The following is a 20,205-nucleotide window of genomic DNA, read 5'->3' as shown; positions in this document are numbered from 1 at the left end:
TCTAGGCCAACATCCTCACCATCATTAAGATCTTCAAGGAGTTTGACAGAGGCAGATGTGGATGTGATGATGCAGAGACTTCTCAGAACTCAGATTCAGATTGGAGTCCTTCCAGCTCTGTCCCCTGTTGAATCCGCGAATGCACCTGCCCAGCTGATATTGTCTTCTTCTCCGATCTGACTTGCAGTTTCAGAGTCCCATGATGCAAAATCCCCAAGAGATTCAGTACTGGATCCGAGGAAGCTCCCCTCCTTGACTCTGATGGTGTCCCTGACCAATCCTACTCCTATACCTTCGGATTGGAGTGGGTCTTGGATCTAAGAGGTTGTTGCCGGATCTGAGGGGTTGGGTTTGGCTCCTACTTTGTTGGATCAATCCCCTCCCCTTGTAGCCTCAGCTGTAGACAGTCTGGGTCCAGTTCTCTCTGTATGGGTTGGACCCAACCTCCCTTCTTCAGATGCTTTGGCTCCAAAGAAGGGGAGAGGTTTCCTGGGTCTGTCAGCCTTTCAGGTAGTAGAAAGGGCTTTCTCTTTGCATAGAGAGCTGTCCTATCTTATCTCAGATTCTACCCAATGCCCCTCATTGGATCCTTGCTCTAAGCCCCTCATAGCTGCTCCTCAGGGTCTACTCATTCCAAGAAGGCTCCACACATGTTCCCCAGAGGGATTAACCCCTTTTTCCTACACCTCTCCTGAACACCCCATGGAAGAGGTCCCTAGGAAGAGAACATGTAAGAGGAGGCACATAGACTCCCGTATGGAGTCTCTGTCAGAAGACACTGATTTTGATGAGGGAGAAGGATTCCCCCCTGATTGCCACCATCATCATGATGTCTCCTTTGAGGACATCCTGAAAATCCTGAAACAAAAGGGTGGCTGGTCTTCCCAATCTCCTTCTCTTGAGGAATCAGTGTTCCTGGAGGCTTTCAAGGCTGGCCCATCAACATTTTGGTTGACCCCAGGCAGATGAACTTATTGACCTGCTTTGCTGCCAGGCTTGGAAGGACCTGAACACTGTCACACCCATCTCCAAGTCCTCAGAGAAGTTTTTAGCTCTCCCTTCTGTTAGACCACACTGGAGCAAGGGAATCCCAGTAGATGCTATAGTTGTGGCAGCCACTAAGAAGGAGCTAGCTGAACAAATCTCCTCTGTCCGTCCACTAAACAGGGAACCCAGAGCAATGGACAGATATGGAAAGTATGTGTATGCCTTAGCTACTTTTGCCATGAGGTCATTGAACTACCTAGCACACTTCACTTGCTTGCAGAGAGGCTTGACCAAAGAGCTTTCAGACTCTATCTTGAAGTCCATGTCTGCAGAATATCTTAAGAAGGTTTCTCCTCAGCTGGCCACTCTTCTATCCATTTTGAATGCATTGATGAGGCTGATTTCCCTTGCATTGAAGGGTGCCTCACAAGCAGCCAGTTCAGGCATAGCCATTCGGAGACATGGCTGGAGGATGCTATGCAACCTTGCAGAACCCTTTAAGGCATCATTTGTTAATGCCTCCTTTGATGGATCTTCCATGTTTGAGTCATCAGTAAAAGATACGCTGACCCACAGTGAGCAGGAGGGAAAGACTGTGTCTGCCACTGGAATAAAATTTTCTTCCCCTCAACATATATTCTCTAGGAACCAACTGGATGGTAAGAAAATTTGGTTCCGGAAATCTCAGGGATCTTTTCAGGATTCACATGGGGACACTTCCTCCAGAAGCAGAGGAGGTCTCAATGGAAGACATTGCCCCATAGGCAGAGGGGGTCCTCAAAATTAGAACTTCAGAGACTTCTCTGAGAGGCCCTATCAGCATTCCTGAAGCATTGCCCCAACTGTTCAGCTCTGGAGACAGTCAGGGGTCATTTTTCCTTTTACCTAGACACCTAGACAAACATTACATGAAGTTCATGAGTGCTAAGAATCATATCCAGATGTTACTACATACCTTTTCCCCTTCCCTCTCCTGTCCAAAGAAAAACTTCCCCAATGTTCCACCCAGTGAGGGGGAACATGCAGCTCAGGAAATACAAAAGCTGCTACAAAAAGGAATCATCTAGGAGGTCCCACCCATGCAGAAAGGATTCGGTACTTACTCCCGCTTTGTTTTATTGCCAAAGAAAATGGGACCTTAGACCAATTTTAGATCTAAACAGTTTGAACCAGTGTGTGTAAAGAGCTTGAAGTTCCGAATGGTTACAATTCAGTCCATCCTGCCTCTTCTGTGCAAGGACAATTGGATATGCTCTATAGATCTCCAGGATGCATACTGTCACATCAAAATAGAGAGGCGCTCTGGGAGATACCTGCCCTTTCAGCTGGGAACCAGTCATTACCACTTCAGACTACTGACCTTTGGACTCACCACAGCTCCCAGAGTGTTCACTACATGCATGGCAGTTGTGGCAGCTCACTTGAGACCCAAAGGATACCAGGTGTTTTCCTATCTTGACTATTGGCTCCTTACCACCCCATCCAGGTGTCAACTTGTACAAGCCAGGGGTGACCTGCTCCAGTTCTCCAACACCTTAAGCATCTCAGTAAACCATGCCAAATCAAAACTAGTGCCTGTACAGACACTGGAATTTATAGGAACTGAACTGGATACTACAACTCAAGTGGCATCCTTAGCTCTTCACGTCATTGAGGAATCAGGTGTGGGCCATACTGTCTCATCTCTTCCCCCCAGCAAAGCTAGTACTTCAAGTTCCTGGGTCAATGTCAGCTGCCGTCCTTGTAGATCTTCTACTGAAATTCGTTATGCAAATCCTTCAATGCACCTTGGCGGTACAATGGTCCATTCTTTACCAGCCCCTATCCTTTCCCATAAGACTCACTACAATGTGCAGATGTCATGTTCACACCTATTTCTGAGCAAACCATTCTCCCTTCCTCCCCCAATCATCACATTGACCACGGACACTTCCCAGGTGTGGTTGGGGAGGGCATTTCCTGAGAAAGATGGTCCAAAACATGTGGTCCCTCTTGGAGACCAAGTTGCATATCAATATCCTAGATCTGAGAGCAGTCCTTCTAGTGTTGCAAGCCTTTCAGGACATTATCCCTCTAGAGATTCTTACAATCCACACAGACAACATGTCAGTAGTCATCTGGTACATCAACAAACTAGGGGGAACCCATTCCTGTCTGCTGTGCTGGAGGGAGGCCGTGAGGGTCTGGGAATGAGCGATCTCTTCTGACTGCTTTCTGATTACGATGCATTATACTGGGGAAAACCAACGTGCTGGCAGACAGACTCAGCAGGTCCATTCTAATTCTTCACGAGTAGTCCCTTAATCAGTCAGTAGCAAATATGATCTTCAGCCACTGGGGACAGCCTTGCTGCAACCTATTTTCCTTGCCCCTCAACAACAAGGGCAGCAAGTACTTCATTCTGACCCCCCCCCCTCCTGGGGAGTCACCAAGGGATGTTCTGATTCACGATTGGCCCCTGGGTCTCTTCTGTACCTACACCCTTCTTCCTCTGATCCTGAAATTCTTACAGAAACCAAGCAGGCTGAAGAGCTCAGTAATCCTAATTCCCCCTTCTGGCCTTGACAGATATGGTTCCCCTTCTTCTGGTCTCACTTGAAATAGCCTACATGGATACTGGAGCCCACTGAGGATCTCCTATCTCAACCATGACGTATTCAGCATCCCAATCTCCACACCTTCAAGCTGACCGCATGGCTTCTCCACTTCTAGTATAGTTAGACATTCCTGGCTTGCTTCCCCAGTTTGTAACATTATCTTGGCCTCACTGAAGGCCTCCACCAAGAAATTCTACAGAAGCAAATGGAAAAGATTTTCTATTTGGGCTTCCAATCAGAATAGTGACCCTTTTTCGGAACCTACTTTGACCATTCTTCTTTGTCCCACTAATCTATTTAAGGAAGGGGCTAGCTTTTCTACTGTTAAACTGAAACTTGAGCTGGCAGGCATTTCTAACTTCCACTCTGGAAACAAAGCATTCTCTCTAACATCCTACAGATTATGTAAAGCTTTCATGAAGAGAGTTTTTCTCCTTAGACCTCCAGTAAAGGATCCCTCTCTTCCTTGGCCTGTAACTGTGGTCCTTCATGGGTTAACTCTGAAACTCTTTTAACCAGCGGACAAATGTGATATGTAGTTTCTTTCTTGTAAAACAATCTTTTTAGTAGCTATCACTTCAGCAAAAAGAATTTCTGAGCTCCAGGCCCTATCGGCTAGGCCTCCTTACATTATTTTTCATACTGATAGGGTGCCCCTATGGGCCAACCCTTCCTTTCTGCCTAAAGTGGCTGCAGTGACTAACATTAACTAGTCCACACAATTACCAGTTTTCTTTCCAAACCTTTCAAATATGGGTGAATATATGCTTCACCATCTTGATGTTCACAGCCAATTTTTTTTTATCTTCACAGAACAAAGCAGTACAGGAAGTCTGATCAGTTGTTGGTATCCTTTTCCCCTAAACACTTGGGTCAGGCAGTTTCCAAAATTACTCTGGCTAAATGGATTACTGTTTGCATTTCTTTGATTTATTCTCAGAAATGTTTAGAATTGCCACGAATTCCTAGAACTCATTCCATTTTCATCGAGAACTTCTGTTGACAATATCTGCTCTGGTCAAGGACTCACACGTTTGTTACACATTACAAATTAGACATTGCCTCAAGAAGTAGAACTTCCTTTGGTTTGACAGTTTTTTTAACTGTGACTTTCATTTCCTACTCCTTTGATGTACACTACTGTAACTACATTCCTGCTGTTGTCAGTTACTTCTCTTCCTTCTGTTGAATGTTGGGACTATTGTGGGTGAATAGACCTTGCTCGTTTATAGTCCAAAAATGGTTGCAGTGAATCCATTAAAAAAATCAAAAGAAATTACATTAAACATTTATTTTGTAAAATCTATATTAATAATATCAGCATTCATGCTGCCCTTTTAATAAGGCCAGTTTAAGCAGTCGAGCATGCAGGGAAAGCTGGAACTGAACTTCCATTGGATCAGAACATGAAAACTGTGGTAAAAAGAACACTTCCAGTGCCCGACCATGTACATTTTGAGAGGTGTTATAGAAGAATTAGTTGGGATACTAAAGCCTGCATTTTCCTTTTATGTTAATGACCCTAAGATAAGCTGTCTGGTAACATATTTGCTTTTTTTATTTCTTTTTTCTAGACTTCTCGCCATCTAGCAGCCAAGACTCTGGCTTGGTTCCCATGTTTAGTGACTCTCCTGTGAGCAATGAAACTCGAATGTGAAGCTGCATCCAAAACAGGCACTTTTGGTGTAGATACCATGATTGAAGATGGAGAATGAGTTGCCGTGTCCTAAACCAAGAGCAATGCAAATCAGCATAATCACCATGAGGCAACAACTGCATCTACAGAGCCTTCTGCTTCATTCAGTGTTGCACTGCTGCACAGATTATGCCAATGCAGATGGGCTTTTATGACTGTTTTAGTGGGACTGCACCAATAAAGCTGCATGGATTAATTTGCCTGGCACTTCATAGTTTTTTTGCAAACAAAAAAGCACCAGGGCACTAATGAAAATCAGAGATAAGGCCTGGGACCACTGACACCTAACAAAAAAAAACCTTCCTCTAGACAGTCATTCCTAGAGTTGTGCAATAAGGTCAAAAAGCAAATAGAAGATAAAACCCAATATTATCAGTCTGCCCTAAACTCCTCCCATCACAACCCTAAACAGTTCTGTTTCACAATAAACTCCATTCTCCACCCAGGTAGAGTAAGCATCCCCCACCTGCCACTCCTCCTTCCTCCAGCAGTATTGCTGACTCATTCAATAAACACTTTACTGAAACCATTCTATATTTGACTAAACAGCACAACCCTCTACCCACCCTCACCACATCAAAACCAAATACTCTGCTCTACTTTTCTTTTTCATCAATACCTACCTCCTATGTAAAAAACACTTCTATTGAAATTTAAGCCTACAAAACGTGCAGCTAACAGTCTCCCCTCTGAATACCTAAAAATAGCAGCAGAAGCCCTAGCTTATCCGATCTCTAGCTTAATTAATCAGTCCTTATCAGAAAGCAGTGTCCCCACACTATGGAAAATATCCCACATCATTCCCCTCCATAAGGGTGGCACCTCCACTGAATTTTCCAGTTATCCCCCATAGCCATTCTTTCTCCACTTTCTAAGATACTTGAAAAATGCATCCACCTTCATCATAAAAATGATGGTCTGTTCTCCTCTGCTGTATTTCTGAATCTATCCAAGGCTTTTAACATGGTCTCACACAAACTACAAATCTCTGTTCTCACTAACCTATCCTTTTCACAGTCAGTTTTTCACAGTTATCTAACTGGCCACCAACAATCAATTGTCTGGCATAATGACCTATCTCTTTGACTTTCTGTAACACTCTGTGTTTCCCCAGGCTCCATCCTTGGTCCCCTACTACTCTCACTCTTCACCAATGATCTGTTCACAGCCACCAAGCATGCTTCTCTTATACAGTATATAGATGACTCCACCCTCATCTGCCCAGCCCCAAATATACCTGAACTTCATAAGATTACACAGGAAGACTTTTCATTTGTAGAAAGCTGTCTATCTAATGCCCATTTATTACTCAACCTGAGCAAGACTAAACTCTTTATCTTCCAGTCCAGTAAATCTAACCTAATTATCTCCCACTTTAATATTCTAGCCAAAGACAATTCCATCATCTCTCCAACAGAACACACCAAGCTACTTGGTAGTTGATAATCTCAGATTTGACACTCACATTTCTCTTACCTCACCAAGACAGCCAGAATTTCTACTGCCAATTCCCACCTAATCTCCACTTTACTCTATGCCTCTCCTATACTTAGCCTACCTTAGACAAACAGACCTAAACAAGCACGAGGCTTGCTGCAGTAAAATTGCTAAGTTTGCCACTGGTGCATCTTATCGCAGCCACCACTGTATCTCGCTTAGAGAACCTGACTGGTTTGAACTCCCTCAACTTCTTCACCTGAATCAACTCTCTCTCACCCACATATTAGTAAACTATTCTGTTAAAGTCCCATCCCTTCAAAACCTACTCCAGCCCTACTGCTCCATGAGACCACTATGCTCCAGCAGCAAAAATCTACTTATAGTGACCAAACCCAAGAACTCAGCGAGAGAAGCACTATTCTCCTGCATTATATCCAGATTATGGAACAATCTCATCCCCTCTATAACCTCTTCTTGCAATCATGTCAAGACTCCACTAAAAACTCACTTAAAAAGTCTTTGGTTATGCCCATGCACCAGTCCTGACTAGTAACCCTCCTTTTTACCTCCCCTTCCTCTCACCTCCCATGCCACCCTGCCTCACACCATATGATCATTGGAGTCCTTCCTCTGCAGGCTCTGGCTCACCCTTTACCCTCCCCTTCCCTCCTCACACAGTCTCTCAGACCTTTTATAAAATGCTTAACTACCTACCTCACTTCATCTCAACTCCAAATACATATCCAACTGACTTATTCCTAGCTTCTTGTCACTATCACGCATACTACTCACTTAGTCTCCTCTCCTACTCTTCTATCTTCCCCTTCCATCCCATTAGCCCTTCTAGCTTGTTCCACCTTTGTGTGGAACATCTGCTTTATATCTGTTTGAGTTTAGTGCAATAGTTCTATATAAGATTTAGGTCTGAGTTTAGAACAGTATTCGTTTGAGCTTAGTACTATCTGTATATACAAAGACTTAAAACCAAGCAAAACAAACGAGTAAAAAACAAAAGTAAGCGAGCAGCAAACTGAGCGGTGCCAAAGCAATAAAAGAAATTCAAATTTTATTAGCACTTTAGGTGAGGTCAGTGCCTCACCTTCTTCAGACAGCAACTAAATCAATTAACAACATTATATATTAAAATAAAATCAATTATTCAATTGAATTCAGAAAGTGTCTCATAAGCTATCATTAAAGGAACACCATATAAACCAGTTCCTAACACATGAAGCACTATTAAAACCAGAAAAACTCGTTATAAGATGAAACAATAAACCAATGTAAATATTATTATAATTCCTATTCAATAAACTACACTAAAATTAATAGTGACATTATACAAAACAATAAATATATCACTCATATTCAATAGTATATAAAAAAGATAGTGTTGAAATAGTGATTAAAATATTTCTCAATCCATTAATATATAAATAGAAATAGGAAAATGCCTGTTTGAAACGACTAGAGGTATGCCATTACTAATATAAGATATATGTATTCATGACATCGTATCCTATAAATTTCGTACAATTAATCTAAAATAAAATAAACATATTTACAAATTTAAATAACAAAATAAAATACCCTTGTTTTTGTTAACATCAAAAATGCACAGGATTATTCTTAAGCTACTTACTTAGCCTATTATAAGATGTGTATATAAAATACCTTGCTAGAATAAACCCAACTAAATATTAACTGTGAAAAATGAAACTTCCTTTTTCATGAAGTATGCAGAAAATAACCTCCTTAAAGCTGATTATAATCGTATTTAAATATGTTACTTCTTTTATTTATGATTATGTAATATCTTATATTTTTATTTTTATTTTGTCTTATATTTATGCTACAAGAAAGAGTAGTTTACCTTCGTAATGCTAGACATTTCAGGATACTTTTAATTGAGACATACTTGTTGAGGCCTGGTAAAATGTGGGCCGCTGTTCTAATTTGCCACATAATTTCATGTGTTTCAAGTTGTAGTTGCCAAGGCCCCCCTCTTATGTCTACTTGTTTTTGTTGCAATGTAGTAAATTTAAACCTATGATCAGGGAATTCAGTAGTATGTCTAGCTAATGCATTAGTTGTGTCCCTTTTGGTAATGGCATATTGGTGTTCGTAAATACGCTGCTTAATTTTCCTCTCCGTCTTACCTATGTAAAACACAGCGCATTGGTCACAACAAGCTGTGTATATTACTCCCTTGGTTTCACAATTAAATCTGCCATTAACATGGTATGTCTTCTCTCTGATGATGACTTTGGTGTCTAAGTGTATATGTCTGCATTGCTGGCACACCCCACATTTAAACATACCAAAATTCCTACAGTGTCTAACATTCCTCTTTCTTTCCAATAAAGCTTTCAAATTTGCTCCTTTTCTGTAAGTTATATTAGGCTTTTCTCCTAATATTTTGAAGAGCCCACTGTCTTCAATAATAATAGACCAAGTTTTATTTAGCTTTTCTCTTATTCAAAAGTGGTCAAGGGAATAAGTACAGAGAAAACTAGTTTTAAAATTGTGCTCTCTGGTATTTGTGACTGTGCTATGTTGATGTTCAGTATATTCCACAATTTGTGCAGTTTGATTCTGCAATAAGGGTTTAAAATGACCCATACTTCGCTTGTGACTAATTTCTGAAACAATGTTGACTACCATAGGTTCAGGATAGCCTCTATTAATAAACATGGCTTTAAGAAGCATGCATTCCTCTACAAAGTCAGTTTCGTCAGATACCATTCTTGCCACCCTTACCAACTGCCCTTTGACAACTGCTTTTTTTTTTGATGGTAAGGGTGGCTACTAGTAAAATGCAAAAAAGAATTGTAATAGGTGAGTTTTTCTGTAAATTGTGCTTTTATATCTAGAATTAGTTGTATCTTTAAACAAACTAATATCTAAAAAATTAATACTGATATCCTCCAAGCTATAAGTAAATTAAAAAAAGTCAGTCATCTGAGATATGTTAGTAATGAAAGTTGGAACTAGAGCTTTTGGCCCCTTCCAAATCAGAAACATATCGTCTTGATATCTGGTATACCAAGTGACATTCTCCTGAAATAGGCTGTTTGTGAATAGTAGAGTTTTCTCCCAGTGGGCCATTATACAATTGGCAAAGCTACCTCCACAGGGTGACCCCATTGCCACACCTGTATTCTGAAGGTTTCCTATTTCTATTTATATATTATTGGATTGAGAAATATTTTAATCACTATTTCAACACTATATTTTTTTATATACTATTGAATATGAGTGATATATTTATTATTTTGTATAATGTCACTATTAATTTTAGTGTAGTTTATTGAATAGGAACTATAATAATATTTACATTGGTTTATTGTTTCGTCTTGTAACGAGTTTTTCTCGTGTTAGGAACTGGTTTATAATGTGTGTCTCTTTAACAATAGCTTATGAGACACTTTCTGAATTCAGTTGAATAATTGATTTTATTTTAGTATATAATGTTGTCAATTGATTTAGTTGCTGCCTGAAGAAGGTGAGGCACTGACCTCACTGAAAGTGCTAATAAAATTTGAATTTCTTTTATTGCTTTGGCACCGCTCAGCTTGTTGCTCACTTACTTTTGTTTTTTACTATCTGTATATACATCCTACCTTTATTCCTAGCCTCTAGCTAGATATTGGTATATCTCTTCATTACTATGTCTCATATTGTATGTATAGCTAATGTTTGCTGCAGTCTGTATTATTTGCTATTGTTCTTCATGTACTCTGCTGCTCATTTATTCTAATGTGGAGCTTTTCTCCCCGGGCCTCTCCTGAAAAAGGACCTGTGTCCAGTTGGAATTTCCTGGTAAACAAATGTAAATTAATCAATAAATAAATAAACAAATAATTGCAGTTTATAATTTTTGTATATTAATTTCATTTTCTTGATCAACGTCAGTCATATCTGATACTTAGAAAAAATGTATGACATTGAGTGGGCTTTTAAGTACTTCATAGACTAAGTTTGGATCAGTCTAATGATAGTGACTAACTTGACATTTAGTGCTGTTGTAATTAATAAATGGTTACTTTCTTTATAAATAATTTGAAAATTTCAGACAATCAAAATTGAAAATGTATACAGTTAGCTTAAAATTGATTTCTTCAGTCTGTTTAAGTGAAAAGGTGTAATAATTAGGCCGGATGTTTGAATTAAAACTAATTACTTTTTTGACACAGGATTGACTGTAACAATGTTCCTTATGTTGAATGGCACTCGGCTTTCATAATTAATTTTCACACAAAGCCACAGATGAACTGCAATAGATATATACAGAAATGCTGTCTTCAAAGCTTGCAGCTAAATAGTAAACTAGCTTGTCTTATTTTAACATTCATTCTGCAAGCCTAAGTCTGTCGTTAGGATAAAGATCCCAAACCTTTCTGTCACAGGTATGCATACTGTAGACAATGGCGGACAAAAAGGTTCCACTGGATTTAAGCAATGTGACAAAAGTAGTAGGAAGATGCTAAATTCTGTTTGGCATCTCTCCTAAGTATTGTGCTTAGGAGTACCACACTTGCAAGTACAACTTCCGTGCGGGTTCTGTAAGGGCTTTAGTGCCCAGATCTTAACAGAGCATAAAATTAAGGTAATTTTAAAGGGTCTTTTTAAAACCCCTTTCTTGGAGGCTTTATCTGAGGTGGAGGTATCAACCCTTCCTAAGAAAGAGACAAAGAAAAGGAATCATTCTGTTCCAACATTTCCTCAACCACAAGAACTGAAAACGTCTAAGACCCAGGTTCATACTGAACCTAAGACTAAACTTGCCAAACTGACACAGACAACTATCTCGGCACTGGAGCCTAAAACCCATCCCACGATGCCATCTTTGATTACGGAACTGAATGCAACAATTGACATGGTAGCTACCCCTTCCACTGTACCACAGACCCTCTCGTCACCAACAATAGTATCATCCTTAAAACTGGTTGCTCCCTCCCCAGCACAACTTTCAGGTCATTTGACAGCAGTGCCGAAGGTCGGGACACTAACCAGGACCCAATACTCCCCATCTATTTACCGCTTTGTTGGAGAATAGCTTAGCCCATTTCTTCACTGGCCAGAATCTCCATCGGGGATGTCCAATCGTTCAACCAGGAGCCTTTTGGAGTTTGATGTAGTGAGACTTGTGGACCAGCTCCTAGCAGCCAGAGGCATCCCAACTCCATCCAGGACCTCACTCCTACCCGGAGCTGGGGAGTTTTCTCTACACCCTCCAACCTATAGTCCTTCCTCAACCGAACAGCTCTTGGAGCCCTCAATGCTGACGCCCCTCCCAGTGCCAGCTTTTTCAGTTCCACTGGTAGATCTTACCATGGTTCCAGAGCCAACCCTGTGGACCACAGCTCAGTCGAAGTTGACCCACCGATGGGACCATTACTGGTCTGTCAGCACCATGATCCCTAGGATAGCACCAGTTTATTCCACGGCACTGTCTATGGTTTCGGTTGCAGTGGCAGCTCTGAGTCCTCTCATGGCTTATTCCCTGGAGGCAGGGTCATTGGAGCGGGTTGTGACCTTGGTCCCAAGGTTGTCATACTTGGTTCCAGGCTCCCATCCCTCTTCAGGCAGGCCTGCCTTCCAGGTTATATAGAGGACACTCACCTCAGTAGTCTCACAGTTGACTCCTTCAACTCCAGAATGTCATGTATATATATATATATATATATATATATATATATATATACATATACATATATATATATATATATATATATATATATATATATCCTCTGGATCACAGCTGACACAGTCCACTGCACTGGAGCAGCAGGCACGGGAGTAGCAAGATAACCTACTGCAGGTTACCCTTTCTTTGGAGTCCTCTTCGGACATTCTCTCTGAAGGGATTGTGCAGGAAGAAGCACGTTGATTCACCCGAGGAATTTCTCACTGAAGAATCAGATTCCGATGAGGGGGAAGGGTCCCCTCAGTCGCCCGCTGAAGATGTCTCCTTTGGAGATATACTAGAGATATAGAAACAGAGGGGTAACTGGAAGTCCACCAACCCTTCCTCAGATGAATCTGTATTCTTACAAGCTCTCTGTGCCCAACTCTGTACTTCCTGGATGACCCCACCTGCAGATGAGTTGGTCAATCTCATAGTGCAGTGTGCTTGGAAGGCCCCTGACACCTTTGAGCCAATCCCCTGGAGACCAGAAAAAATACTCTTCCTCCAGAGGATCACCCCCAGTCCAAAAACTTGGCAGTAGATGCTATGGTGGTGGAGGCAGCCACAAAGAAAGAACTCGCAGAACAGAGTCTCGGTATCCATCCTCCAAACAGAGAGTCTCAGACATTTGACAGATTAGGGAAGCGGGTTTTCACTTCAACAACCTTTGCCATACAGTCATTGAATTATTTGGCGCAATTTACCCATCTTCAAAGGGACATGATCACAGAACAATAGAGACCCTAGCAGAAGCAGTGCCTGACGAGGTACACGATAAAGTTGCCTCCCAGGTTGCCATCCTAAGGTCAATATCTAATTCGTCCATGTGGTTGATTGTGCATACAACTGAAGGGATGGCTAGAGTAGTTGGTTCAGGGATTGTCTTGAGATGTCATGCCTGGATGCGCTTGAGCGACTTTGCAGACCCCTTCAAGTCTTCCTTCGTTAAGGCTCCCATTGACACTTCCTCTCTATTTGGTCCAAAAGTTAAAGACACATTACCCAGGTGTAAAAAGGACAGCAAGACTCTGCTGTGGATGTATGTTTTTCCACTCCCCAAATGATCCTACAACAGGAATCAGAAAAGTGTAAAGATCTCGTTCAGAAAATCCCAAGGGCCTTTTCATGACACACGTGGCGTGTTCCCCCCTGGGGCAGTGGGAGGAACTGACAAGGAAGATGCCCCCCATGGCATAGGGGGCCCACATAACTAGGGCTCCAGAGATTACTTTTCTTGGCAGCCCTACCAGGGCTCCTGAAGAGCGGCCCGATTGCTTACCTCTGGAAGCAGTCAGGGATGAATCTCTGCACCACATATCCTGGCATACAGTAACCTCAGTTCTGAAGTAATTAACTTCATTTGGTCATCAAACTGTGGGTTTCGGATCCAGAATGGATCCAAGATGGTAGTTTCACCAGCATCAGATCCGAGCTCCAAGCTCTTTCCCTTACCCATAATATCACCGCACCTCCTTATTTATTTCCCTCAGATCTCATTTGCCGCGGCTTCGCCTACAATGTGATCCCTTGAGGTCCAGGCTGGTAGGACAGTTTTGGGGTATTTTTTTGCTTTGTGTAGGGATGTTTGGATTTATTATTGATCCCCTTTTTCCTTTCCTCCCCTTTGTGGTCTCTGTTAGGTGAGAAAGGTTTAAGTAGAGTTATTTTGGGTAGTATAGTTAGTGCAAGCCTTCTTTCCCTTCCTGCCTCATATTTGAGTGTGTGTGTGTGTGTGTGTGTGTGTGTGTGTGTGTGTGTGTGTGTGTCTGTGTGTCTGTGTGTGTGTGAGTATTGGGCTTTGGTATATGCCTTTGGTACCTTTTACCTTTTTGGCTGGATATGTCTGATCAACAGAAGCTGATGTTTAGGAAATGCACAGAGTGTGGCCATAAGTTGTCTCCGGCAGATGGCTACACTCTGTGTGTTTGGGGGCAGCCCTCTTGTCCTCCAACTGCTCCATTTGTGTGGGGTTTAACCCCAGGGCCCTGAAAGACTGCAGGGGCTTCTCCCTTCCATGGAGGCATCCACCTCCTCGTCTACTGTTTTTGTGGTCATGGCTGTGACTGCTTGTACTTCTACCATTGTGTCCTCCTCTCCCTCCCAGGCCGAGACTCACCATCCTGACCACAGACCTGGGGAAAGGGAGTCTAAGAAAGACCGACAGAGAGAGAAAAGGGATGGAATAGATCCTCAGAATGCTTGGATTTGGTGGGTCTTCCTTCCAAACTACCTATTTTGTCCAGGTTGACTTCCCCTTGGTTCTGTTCTCTGAGGTTTTCCCCTGGGGGAGGTTCGGCCTCCTTCTAGGGCCTCCATACACCATCCTTTCTGGACGGAGTCATTGGCCTCTTCAAGGTGTACTAGAAGCTTATTGGAAGCCGATAAGGACAGAATGATGCAAAGGTTCATTCGCACCCAGTTGCAGATGGGGGTCTTATTGGCACAATCTCCCTCTGGAAGGGGTAGCTCACTACCTTTGTTTGCCCCGATTGCTCCTTTTCAATCTGTCCCCTGGTATTGGAGTACCTGGATCCGAGAGGGTTTGGAGTCGAGGCTATCACCGACGGTACTGTCTACCTCAACACCAGCAGTCACCTTGAGCGTATTGGGTCCGACCGAGTCGGATTTGAGCTCTCAGAGCTGTAGACTGGGCATCAGATCAAAGGGGTTGTTTTTTCTCCGTTGGCTCTGTCCTTGTCGGGTCACGGCCTACCCCTCTGGGTCTCGGCGCCTTCAGGCTCAGCTCTGATCCCTCTGTTGGAGCTGGGGAGAGCATCCTTTCTTCTGGGGAGAGGCTTGCTCCACCTCAGCATTCGACATGGTATTGAGAGTTCTCTCACGTGGATCGAGGCACCTGGCCATTTCCTCGGAGTCTGCCCCGACACCCTGTCTTCTGGGTGTACCTACTGAAATTCTGCCCATGCAGGGACAGCCTATGTTTGACATGCCCCAGACTGTTCCCCTTGAGGAGCCACAAGCTGTTCGTGAGTCCCTTCTTCGGAAAGCCCCGCCGAAGAGGTTCCTCATAAATGCAAGTGCAAGAGGAGGCACCTGGACTCCCCTGAGTCCCTCACAGAGGATACCAACTTAGAGGAAGGGGAAGGCTCCCCCAGATCACCCCCTACATCATGGATATCCTGGACCAGCAGGGGGGAGTTGGTCTGCCCAAGCCTTCCTCGGATGAGTCTGTGTTTCTGGAGGCATTCAACATGGGCCCATCTACTTCCTGGGTGCCCCCCCCACAGAACCCCTGGTGGACCTCATTATCACAATGGCATGGAAAGAGCTGTACACCGTGGAGCCAATTCCAAAACACCCAGATAAAATCTTGCACCCCCAGTAGATAGAACGAGCTGGAACAAGGGGTCCCCAGTTGATGCCATGGTGGTAAGCAGCCGCCACGAAGAAGTAACTGGCTCAGGAGACTTCCACGGTCCACCCCCCAGACTGAGAGTCCAGGATGATGGACCGTCTGGGAAAGCGGACTTTTGCTTCAGCCACCTTTTGTATACAGGCACCGAATTATATGGTCCATGTCACCAGAGGATAAATGTACATTCTGTACGCAAATAGCCACTCTGAAAGCGGTTACCAGTACATCCATGCGACTCCTTTCTCATGCCACCGAAGGAGCATCACGGCTGGCCAGGTCCAGCGTTGACATGAGCTCAGGCTATGTAATTTCGTGGAACCCTTCAAGGTGTCTTTTCCGAATGCACCCTATGATGGCTCTTCCTTGTTTGGGAAGGCAGTTTGTGACACACTAGTCCAGAGTGAGAAGTACAGGAAGACACTGTCTGCTATCGGGATCTGCTTCTCTAACCTCCCAAACATCTTTCTCTAACAATCATTGGGGCAAAAGAAGATGTGGTTCTGGAAGTCTCAGTATTTCCAGGATACTCAGGACTCCTTCTTCCGTAGAGGCAGAGGGGGACAAGACAAACACTGGCCCAGAGGCGGGGGGGGTCCAAAAAACTTCAGGTCTCGAGAACCGTTCTTGGACAGACCCACACAGCAGCCCTGAGGGGACTGGCCAACTGCTCTACACTGGAGGCAAGTCGGGAGACGTTTCTCGATGCACCTGATGGTGTGGGAGTCCGTGTCAACAGACCATTGGGTGTTCCAAATAATATCCAGAGGTTACACAATCCCCTTTGTGACACATCCCTCTCCCCCAAAGCACCTCCTGGACATTCCACCCATGCAAAGAGAGGCAGCAGCGATCGAAGTAGAAAAGCTGCTGAGCAAATGGGTCAACCAACCTGTCCCCCAGATTAGTCCGGACCAGGCAACTATTCCAAGTTCTTGTTGGTGCCAAAAAAGATGGGGAACTCTAGGCCGATTCTCAACCTTTCCACTCGTAGCCTGTCAGTGGCCAAAGAAAAGTTCTGGATGGTCACTTTACAATCCATCCTGCCTTATCTGCAGGAAAATGACTGGATGTGCTCAATAGACCTCCAGGATGTGTACTACCATATAAAGATGCATAGATGCTCTAGAAGGTTTCTCCACTTTTGGCTAGCGGCCAATCACTACCAGTTCCGGGCCCTACCCTTCAGTCTCACCCAGCCCACAAGGTGTTCACCAAGGTCATGGGAGCAGTAGCAGCTCACCTGAGGCTTCAGGGCATACAGGTCTATCTGTACCTGGACAATTGGCTCCTTTCCGCTCCCATCAGGCATCTACTCTGTCAAGCCAGGGATTATTTCTGGAGGTTGTGAGACTTGCTGGGCATCACTTTAAATTTAGCCAAGTCCTCTCTAGAATCAGTTTAGGTCCTGGGCTACGTAGGGGTGAGAATAGACACATTACAATCCAAAGTCTTTCTGACTCCAGAGAGGGTTTGGAGCTTAAACCTTCATGTTCTCATGATCTTTCAGTGTCCCTTTCCCCCAGCTGAAGTGGTGTTAAGAGCACTAGGATCCATGACAATCACTATCACTCTTCTTCCTTGTGTTCATCTTCACATGCGGGTTCTGCAGTGGACATTGACAATCCAGTGGTCTTTATTGGATCAGCCATTGACACGTCCGATTCACATAAATGAGGGGTGCAGGAAGTTCCTCCTCTGGTGGCTTCACTCTCCAGAGATGATAGAGGGACGGTCCTTTGTCGTAGCCCCTCCCCAAGTCACGGTGTCCATGGACTCCTCCTAACTGGTGGGTCATTGCTCTGGCAGGACAGTCCAAGGCACGTGGTCCCTGAATGAGACCAGTCTGCATATCAATGTAATGGGATGAGGGTGGTCTTATTAGTGTTACAGGCCCTTCATGCCTTTTTTCCTCTGGGAACTGTTGTGATTCAGACAGACAACATGTCAGTGGTCTGGTACATCAACAAACAGGGAGGAACCAGATCCTATCCCCTTTGTTGAGAGGCCATGAGAGTGTGGGAATGGGCAATCTCCACCAAGCGTTTTCTAATAGCAACACACATTCAGGGTCTGTCCAACATACTAGTGGACAAATTGAGCAGAACTATCCTGATGCCTTACGAGTGGTCTTTGAACCCTTGTGTAGCAGAACAGATCTTCCTCAAGTGGGGTCGGCCTTGCTGCGATCTCTTTGCATCTCCTTCCAACGCAAAGTGCAGCGAGTTTTTTGCTCATTACCCCTCAGGGGAAGACCCTCAGAGATGCTCTGATCCATGCTTGGCCTCCCACTCTTCTTTATGCATATCCTCTGTTACCACTCATGACAAAGTTTTTTACAGAAGGCTCTTCAGTTGGGGAGTAGAGTCATCCTCATTGCCTCATTCTGGCCTCATCAGATCTGGTTTCCCTGTCTATAGTCTCATCTGTTAGCTCCTCCTTGGATCTTGGATCCAATTCCCGATCTAATTTCGCACCTGTTGGGAATTCCCCTTCCAGACCTGGGTAGTCTGTAGCTCTTGGCTTCCATTGATTGCCAGGACTCCCAGACTTTCTTCACATTAGATCTATTCTGGTGGCAGCCCATAAGTTATCTACCAGGAAAATTTACTGTAGTAAGTGGAAGCGTTTTTCAATCTGGGCTCCTCAGAGGGATTTAGACTCTTTTATGGCTCCAGTGCCAGCGGTTCTTGAATTTTTATCACACCTTTTCCAGCAGGGTGCTAGCTCTTCTACATTGAAAGTTCAACTGGTTGACATTTCTAATGTTCATGTAGGTGAAAACATGGGGTCCTTGGCTTCTTCCATACTTTGCAAAACGTTCATTAAAGGGACCTTTCTTTTAAGCCCTTTGGTTAAGAACCCTACTCCTCCTTGGGATCTTACCTTAGTTTTACAAGAGCTAGTTGCTCCACCCTTTGAGCCGGCTGCTGCTGTTGACTTGAAAATTTTGTCTAGGAAAACAGCTTTCCTAGTGGCTATCACCTTGGCCAGGAGAGTGTCAGAACTTCAAGCATTATCTGTTAAACTCCCTTATGTGGTGTTTCATAAAGACAGGGTCTCACTTCAGACTAATCGTTCCTTTTTGCCTAAAGTGGCTTCAGAATCAAATATCAATTTGCCTATCTTTTTTCCAAATTTTCAGAACAGGGGGGTATACAAACTACATTTGTTAGATGTACATAGGCAGCTAAGTTTTTACTTGCACAGGACTAGGACCTTTTGCAAGTCTGACCAATTGTTTTTGTCCTTTGCTAGACCTTTTCTAGGCAAACCAGTTTCCAAGGTGACAATTACCAAATGGATTTCCCTTTGCATTCTGCAGGTTTACAAAGATTCCAGGGAGGGTTCATGCTCATTCTACTAGGTCCATGGCAACGTCAGCTGCCTTTTGGTCCCGAGTATCCTTGGACGATATTTGTTCAGTGGCTACTTGATCCTCATCTCATACTTTCATTTCTCATTATAAATTGGACATGGTTTCCAGAGGGAGAGCATCCTTTTACTCTGAGGTCCTCTGGAATATCCTTCCATGAGGGCCTCGCAAGCTTGTGGTAGCTGGGGACTCTGTCCCACAGGTTGACGACCAAATTAAGTTAACCACTTCATATAAAGAAGTTATGTACATATCGTAACATTCCATCCGAGTAGTTAGACTTCATTTTTCATCAACCATCCCTCCCTCCTTCCTCCTGGCCTTGTTATTGGGTTGATTCATCTGCAGTGATTAAGATATAGTGCCTTTGTGGCCCTTTGCCATTTTCTTGTGGGTCAGGATTTTGCTGATTGGGCTCATTTGTTGGGTGGCAAACTTGATCTGAGGGAAGGAAGGAGGAAGGTGCTATTATGGGTAAGGGGAGGAGATTACAGCTCAGATCTGATGCTGGTGAAACTGCCGTCTTGAATCCGTTCCAGATCCAAAACCCACAGGTTGATGGCAAATGAAGTCTAACTTCTCAGATGGAATGTTATGGTAAGTACATAACTTCTTTATTCTTGGGTGCAGATGATAATTACCAGAGGTTACCACATTCTCTTCAGTCTTTACCCAAAGCCGCAAAGGCGAATCCCCCACATTCCACCCAGTCAAAAGGACACAGCACCGCAAGAAATTCAAAAGCTGCTTGAAAAGTGTCATCCAAACAGTCCCACCAGACCAAATAGAATCTGTATTTTGCTCAAGGTTCTTTTTAGTGCCAAAAAAGACAGGATTGGAGGTCAAGTTTAGACCTCAGCATCCTAAACAAGTCTGTCAAACAGACCAAATTCCAGATGGTCACAGTTCAGTCTAGCCTTCTTTTTCTGGAAAAAGATGATTGGATGTGCTTGATAGACCTCCAGGATGCATATTGCCATATAAAAATAGACAAATGCTCCAGGAAATATCTCCGCTTCTGGCTGTGAGCCAATCATTACCAATTTC

The 20,205-nt window shown here is 43.6% G+C and overlaps 1 pseudogene; it reads left to right on the top strand.

The window, feature by feature from the left end:
- LOC122816293 overlaps nucleotides 1–5,299 on the top strand; it is a 1,079,303-nt pseudogene extending 1,074,004 nt beyond the window's left edge.
- The last annotated feature ends 14,906 nt before the right edge of the window (nucleotides 5,300–20,205 follow it).

This window comes from Protopterus annectens, chromosome 12.part0 (assembly GCF_019279795.1).
Source record: "Protopterus annectens isolate FY-2018-M chromosome 12.part0, PAN1.0, whole genome shotgun sequence".
Classification (NCBI taxonomy): Eukaryota; Metazoa; Chordata; order Ceratodontiformes; family Protopteridae; genus Protopterus; species Protopterus annectens.
This window is presented reverse-complemented; position numbering and strand designations above follow the sequence as displayed.